Below are 8,530 nucleotides of genomic sequence, written 5' to 3' on the forward strand. Positions count from 1 at the left end.
CCTAAATCCCAAATTCATACACAGTTCATAAAATCTTGTTCCACTTAGGCAGTTATAGATAACAAGTCACAAAACCAAGGATTTTCATATCATAAGAATCACTTCCCAGCATCCCCACATCATGAAACATCAAAATTCGAGAGAACTGGGCAGGCCAATTTCTGTCACCTGTCGGGCAGCACTTAGCCGCTAGGCGGTGCATAGCGGAAAACCCAAGAAATGGTTCTAGAGGCATAAGCCACCTGGCGGGCCTTCAACGCCGCCAGGCGGTTTCTGGAAATTTCCATAAACGCGACAGATTTCAACGAAATTCCAATTTTCACAGTCCATTTAATCCAGAATAGCACGAAAACATATACACAGGCAATCATATATAATCTCATTCTTTATATATTTATTGTTTTCTACGTATAATTGATAAACTTTTAAGTTTGAACCTAAATGAGATATTAAGATTCGTAATAGTTTATAAAATAAAATTTAAAACAAAAATTAAAAATGAAAACTTATGTACAAGAGACAAGCCAATAATTAAATATAATTATAATTAAATCAAAATGAAGAACTTTTAAAAAATTTGAAATACGTTAATTCATTTTAACTTAAATGTTTATTTTTTTATTTGTTCATGACATGTTTACTCTAACCGACTTAAAGTTGCTTGACTATTTATTTTTCCTTAGTTTGTATAAAGTTGGGATAACAGCGGTGCAGGGCGCGGGCATGGTGGGATGGGGTGAGGACGAGTTTTGTTATCCCACACTCATCTCCATAAAAAAAAAATAATCTCATATCTAAACTTAACGAGTATCAAATTTTTGTCTCATTCCCATCCCCATCGCGTAACAGGTATAATCTCGTACCCATACCCATACCCGTTTTCTTACTACTTCAATATTAACTTTAATTAATTTTCATAAAATTATAAAAAATTATGGTAAAGTAAACATAATATTATTAAATATTCAATATTAGGAGAATGATTGTTTCTTCGATATCAAATACTTTGAAATAAATTATAATTGTTTACATTTTAGATTATAATATAAAGTAAAATTTCATGAGAACGAAAACATTTATTAAATTTACAAACATTAATGAAACCTAGTTGATAAAATTTAGAAATATTTTAAAAAATATAAAAGGAAAACAAATATTCAAATTAAAACAAGAACAAAGATATGGCGGGAACGGTTATTATGACGAGAATATGTATATCCCCATATCCATCCCCATACCCAATTAAAAAAATCTAGGATTCTCCATACCCATACTCATTCCCAGTCAATGCGAGATTGTCCGTTAAAACGGAGACGGGTTCGAGCAATACTCGCATGGACGAATTTATTTGTCATCTGTAGTATAAACTTAGTAAGTAGTGTGTTGGGCCTTGGGACATTGAAATCTTCTTTATCTTTTCCATTTCACAAAACAAAGGCGACCACAGAGATCTTGGGACACTTGGACACAGTTTTTCGCAAAAACGAATACAGAAAAACATCAAATCCTCATTCTTCAACATTGACAATTTGCATTACCTAACCAAAGAATTTAAACACTTATTCAGACTAAGATTTAATCCAAAGTCGTTGAGATTTAGAAAGGAATCGAAAGGAAATTATGTTACAACGTCACAGGTTGCTTTTAAAGGTCACACGAAGCAGAGTTTTGTTATGGAATTGTGCATTTGTGCCTTTTCCTATTTTATAAATCAATGGGTCATGAGTTATTATGGGCCTTTTGAGTCAAAAGTTGCACAAAGTTACGAAAGAAATAAATTATTTTCAGTTGTGTGGTTAAGAGAAAAATGGAAATTCAATTGTGAGGGGATTTTTTTTTTCATTTTTCTTAATATCATCAAGCAATGTGGTTAAAAGTGTTGTTAAAGAATTATTGCTTTGCTTTTACAAGCGCAGCTTAGGTTGACATTTGCTAGTTTTAAGTCAAATCCTTAAGTTTGAATTTTCAACGACATTGAACCTCCAAATTGGAATATAAGTCATTTGAATTTATGTTATTAATTGCATAATCATTCATAGATGTATAATGGTTCTATTAATATAACAATTCACCTTAGAGATAGTATTCACTTTGAATCTAAAACTCTGTCACTGTTTTACTTTGAAAATAATTCTTTTGTTCTCACTGTCTCACATATGACACTAATATTTGGATTCCAAGTTCATTGAAATAAATCATAAGAACAATCAATTTGAAATATGAAACCCCATCACATTTTTATTTATAAAAAATACACTAGAGATACTAGAGTAAAACTAGTTCAATTGACTATCGGTCAATATGCTAAAAAAAATGTGAGTTCGAGTTAAATCATTATAATCTACACATTAATCTAACCCATTAATGTATTCTTTCCTTTAAAAAGTTTATTAAAAATTTAAATTTAAAGTTTATAATCTTTAAGATTTTAATGTTTAAAAAGTCAAAATTTACATTTATGATTATTGTTAATTTATTTTATGAACTTAATTTCTTTAATATTACTAAAATTAGTATTCAAATAAAACTTAGACTAAATTATTAATATACTTTAACCCTTTTAATAAATTTATCTATTTAAATAGTTTTTCTAAATTAGAAAAAAATTCTTAAAATTTTGACAAGCTAAGTTAAGTGCCAACTCACTCCTAAGAGATGGATTAAGGTGTCTAGTCTTTTTACATATAGTGGACCTCACCTCATCCATTTTTGGTGAGTTCGTAACTTATTCCGTCCAAACATAGTTGTCTTAAAAGACATATTACTTTAATATCGACAAAAATATGGTAAACTAGTAAAAAAAATCAGTAAGTATTACATTATTGTGCCTATTCCTCTAGTTCTATGTTACACACAAATATTTATGAATTATTTGTTATGAAAAAAAAAACTAGATAGAGGTATAAATAAAAAGATATCGATCAAGTCAGACGATTTTTATAATTAAAATAACAACGTTGCACAAATATTTTAAAAGGATAGGTTAAATTATTGTTTTAATTTTTTTATTTGTTAAGTAGTTTTAAAATGTCCTCCAATTATTCGTAGTCTCAATTTAGTTCTCTTGTTTTTAAAAGTGACTTTAATTAGTTATCTACGCTTAAATTGAATAAACATCGTTCACACAGTACTGAGGTGACAAAATTGAATTGATACATGTCAAAGTTTTTAAGAGGGGTGCAATTGATGTGGCATCAGTTGTAAAGGGTTCTTTTTTTTTTATGAGTAATGAAACCCTAAATGTTGGATAGGTTCCAAATTGAGAAGGTTTTCTTTTCCCTTTGTTTCGTTGCTCTTGTGAAGTCCTGTAAGTATATTGTCGCGAGTTTGTGGTGTTGTGAGGCATGTATGTTTGTCAACAATCTTTCTCAACTGTCGGGTTTTAAGAATTGGTACATAAGCACAATAAGCAATACAAACACATTTTCCTCTTGCACCCAAACATTTCACCCTTACTCTTTTTTTGTCATTCTTTTCAAATTTCAAATTTCTTCTGCTTTGCAACCCATATGTTCTTATGGTTTCCATAAATTCTTCCTTATTAACGAAATATGTCCTAACGTCCCATTCATATTCAGCCATACTTTTGGGCATACAAAAAGTGGGAAACTTTCCACATGTCTCTTTCTCACCACTATCAGAATCACTACCTTCATTACTTATCAATTCATCTAATTCCCATTCATTATCAGAGATCCCTCTAGCATGTTTCTTGATTTTATTAGTTTTCTCATGGTGATTAATTTTTTTCCTCGAATTAGTAGAAGTTCAACATGATCCACCAACACCTGGGTCACAATCTATATCCACATCAATTAGACCATCACTATCTTCCTCTATGTAATCACTGGAGTAACCATCCTCAACCTCTTCCACATTTTTCTCTTCACCCCCTTGTTATGTGTCTCAGTCTGGACCTCATTATCAAGCTCACGACTCTCAGGCTGAACATATTCTTTAGTCTCACCCTGAACATGGACCTCTCCCTCAACCTCACCACTTTCAGGCTGGACCTGTTCTGCACCATCACACTTCACCTCAACCTCTACCTCACCAAATTCAGCTTGGACTTGTTCTTCTACAATTTCAGCCTCAATGGCATTCTCCACACCATTTACTACTTCAACATTATCCTCAGTTGGAAAAATATTCCAGCATATGTACCAACTTTGCTTCACAAACTGAGTGAATCACAAACATATGGATTTCACCATGTCGCTTTGCGATGTTGACCATATGGAATGCACCAACGTCATCAAAGAAATACTGTAACCTTTCCTCCAATACTACACAACCTCCAATAGAATAACATAGGTCTTTGACATTAATATAACCCATTTCTCTTAGTATTGATAACACCTCGAAGTATGACCATTTGTCTTGGTCACATGACAAAACACTTAGTTGGCTATTAACATATTTAACTCCACCCTCATTCACGAAGTGCTCCCTATGGTGGATAATCACTTCAAACTTCTCATCATCCATCAAAAATTGTGACTATAAATATAAACCTATGAAATGTTCAGATACCCACAACCACATACTTTTATTATGAAGGATACCACCGACAAACTGACAGAAAACACTAAACCCCATTTCAAAGGGGGACCACAAACTACACACAATGATTTGGAAATGGCGGGACAATACAACTTTGCCATGACACAACTCGGTAAAAAAATATTATTCACAAAACAATATAGAAGCATCAAAATAAAAAACAAATCCAACATCATAGTGCACCCAAAACCCTCCAAAATCAGCTCCAACGCAAAATCTTAAAACCCTAAAACTGACTTCGAAAAAATTGGAAGCTAAACTCACCTGGATTGTTGAACGCCTTCGATCACAATGATGACAATCACTCCAATGTAGTGCCTTATGATCCCAATCACAATCACAAATCTTGAATTTGATTTTCAAGTGATCCGTTCTCCACGATCAAGAACCCAATTCCCTTCTCAACTGATCATCTTACACATAAGCACGTCGTTATGAGCCACGTAATTAAAACTGATACACAGTCAAAGAGGCATGACACTATTCCATTAGGAATTTTAACGTTATTAACTTTGAGAACTAAATTGAGTCACTTTTAAAAACAAAAAGAATAAATTGAGACACCGAATAATTTGAGGACAATAATTTAACCTAAAAGATAATATAAAATAAAAGAATGGACATTTTTATATGAATTAAAAGTATTTGTTATGTATTTTTCTCATGCAAATAGATGATATTTATAAACAGAAGAGAGTGATTTAGGAGTTAATTAATCTAATTTAAAAAAAAAAGTAATTTATAGTCGATGTTGTTGCCAAAATATCTAATTAATGTCTTGTTGCGAAAATATTTGATAAAATCTATGCAATTTTCATTCAGCTGGCATACTATTTCAGAATAACTTGATATTACACAAGTTATACAGTGGCAATTGTTGTTTAGATTTTTCTGAAAGTATCATAAAATGTCCATTATATTAAAATTATACAATTGACAATTGTTTTTATATTTCCTCTGAAAAAGTGTCATACAACAATGATTACTTGTAAACTCTTTTCCATGATAGGATAACAATTCTAAAACAACCATCATCTTAGTCTAGTTTTCAAAAATGCTACCAACACTATTTTCCACGACACTCTCTTTAATTGTGGTCAAAAGGTGTTTTTTTTACAGTAGTGTCTGTCCCAGATTTATGTCATTTTTCACATTATTAGAACACATAAGTACTTTCAACTCGTTAATCATGCACCAACCAATGACTGTAAACAGTAAAATAATTAATTTATCAATAAAAAATATTCTTTTAACTAAACTACACCAAACTCATTCAAAATTAGCAAACACATAATTAATATATATATATATATATATATATATATATTATAAAACTAAATCTGACATATCAAAACATATCAATCAAATTATAACCCATAGTATCATTTTTATATTAAGTATGATTCATGTTGAGATCAAACAATCAAAGTTAAACATAATATTTACTTTTCACCTGTTGCAACACTCCAAATATTAACTTGAGTTCTGTATTGGAAAGGAGTTCAATTTGGTTTAACATAGAATATTAAAAAATATTGATATATTATAGTTGAAAAAAACACGTGACTATTTATCTACTTTTTATGACAATACAAATTAAATATTTAATTATTATATAATAATTAATTAAAAAATTTATTAAAATTTATACAATAAAATTATAAAAACTGTGTTTAAAAAAATCATAAAACTATATTTTTAGTAATTTTTATAATGTTACAACTATATAACATAAATACTTGTAGTTTTTCATCAAAATAAAAAGAAAAAATATAATAAAATGTATATAAATAGTAGTAAAATATTTTAGTTTTTGTTATCAGTTATAATTATATAATAAAAAATGATTTTGATATGGTGGAAGCATGGAAGTCATGGCGGAAAAAGAAAAAGAATTAGCCTCTGTATAGCATGGAAAGGTGGATGGAGTGGGAAAACATGCAAAAGAAAAGGGTAAGGAAATGTATATTATTATCACTCACATCTCTCATAGTAGCACTATACAAGATATATGGAGAAATATAAAACATAATAAAATTTGTATACGTATAAATGACTAAATTATCATATATGAATTATCTAAATCTTATTTTATAAGTTAATTTTATAGAATTGAATAATTAAAATAGTTCGAGTTTTTCATAACCTATTCTAGCATGAATTTTTGTTTGATACAAATCTCACATCATGTAATTAGTAATTGTTAGAAGTTCCAAATTTCAATTTGGGAAGAAATTAAAAGGGAGTTGATGGAACCACCAATATATTTTGCTAAGAAGTGAATTTTAAGTCTAATTAAACCTTGTAAAAGCGGCTTGTAAGATGAGGTTTAGACCCACTTATAAAGTATAAATTGCTCTTATCTTTAGTCAATTAGAGACTTCTAGCACACCTCATTCACATTGAGGCATATACATCACGAACGTAGAACTACACATTAATGGATGATTTTATAGCAGTCCGATAGTGAGTGAAATAATAAACTCAACAAACTACAAACTTTGCTACGATAAATTTTAACCCATGGCTCTATTTCCATGTTAAGAAGTAGATTTTAACTCTAACTCAATCATGCAAAATTTGCTTTTAAGGTGAGATTACACCTTCTTATATATTCACTAGTGCAAAAAAGGTTTTTTATGTTATTTTGGACTTTTTAAGTCTCTTTTGGGACAGACTTAGATTCAGCAGAATTGAATCTTAAGTTTATTGGTCAACAATTAAATTGAAGTTTATTGTTGACTAACAAACTTGAAATTGAAGTCTGTTTTTTACCAGGAGATTTAAATGTGAATAGATTCTACATAAACAATGTCGACTTTAAGTATGGTGTGACCATAACAAACTTAAATTTGTTGTGTTTTCTTATATTAATTTTGTTTTAGCACTAAACTAAAACCTGTAATACAAAAAATTTCCAAAACATAATATATAATTGAAATTATTCATTTCTAGTACATAATAAACAATTCCAAAATCAAAATAAACATTATGATGTCTAACTTAATTGGTACTCTAAAACTTAAAACAAGACCTAATCAAAACCTAATTTGCACATTGGAGTAGACAATTTGCTCATTGATGTGTTATTTTGATCATGTCCTTCTTTGATATAGGTGACAAATCATTAAACACCTAAAACAAACAAAGTTATTATGTAGTGGAGTACCTCAAACTGTATAATTCATACACTAGTTCTAAGTTATTACAATTGTCAAGTTATCATAAATTCATTCTTGAATGATAGTGTTTATCCAATACATCACGCAGTAGCCACATTCCCGCGAATTAAACTTCCTATTGCACTGTAATAAAAGAAAGAAAAATTGATATCATACAATTTGTACACAAAATAGTTTATTTAAGAATTAAATGATATCTCACTTAAGGATATATAATTTGAACTTGCTTTTGTTAGTTCCTTTGACATAAAAGATTTGTGCCACCCACAACTCTGGCTAAATTGAAGACACATTAGTAATAATTGTTATGTACTTATTGGAGGATATGAAAGTTGTATCATTACCCTTGTAGTAAAATCTTTAGTTTGTTGTTGGGTTTCTTATGAAGAGAATAAAACCAGACAACTAGGAAATTTTCAGGAATGATCACTATTAATTGCTAATGGGACCTACACTAAAGAAGAAATGGTTAGTTGAATAATTACCATAACTTTGAAAAAAAAAGTTACACTTGATAATACTAACCAATCAATGTACAGAGCCATGTAAACACATCTTTGGGAGGTGGACATCCATTTTTGCAAATACTTTTGAATGTTAACCTTTGTGTTGCCAGATTTTTGAATGGCTTGGGGCTTAAGAAATCCATATGCATATGACTGACTTTTATCCACACTCATTGTGTCCATATACCTAAGGCAAATGATTATAAGTTAAATGCCATAAATTTTATATGATAAATATAGAAGAGACATTATTACTTACATGCACCATAGTTGGATGAT

Source organism: Vigna unguiculata, chromosome 8 (genome assembly GCF_037176805.1).
Source record: "Vigna unguiculata cultivar grain cowpea cultivar isolate G323 ecotype 2 chromosome 8, ASM3717680v1, whole genome shotgun sequence".
Taxonomy (NCBI): Eukaryota; Viridiplantae; Streptophyta; class Magnoliopsida; order Fabales; family Fabaceae; genus Vigna; species Vigna unguiculata.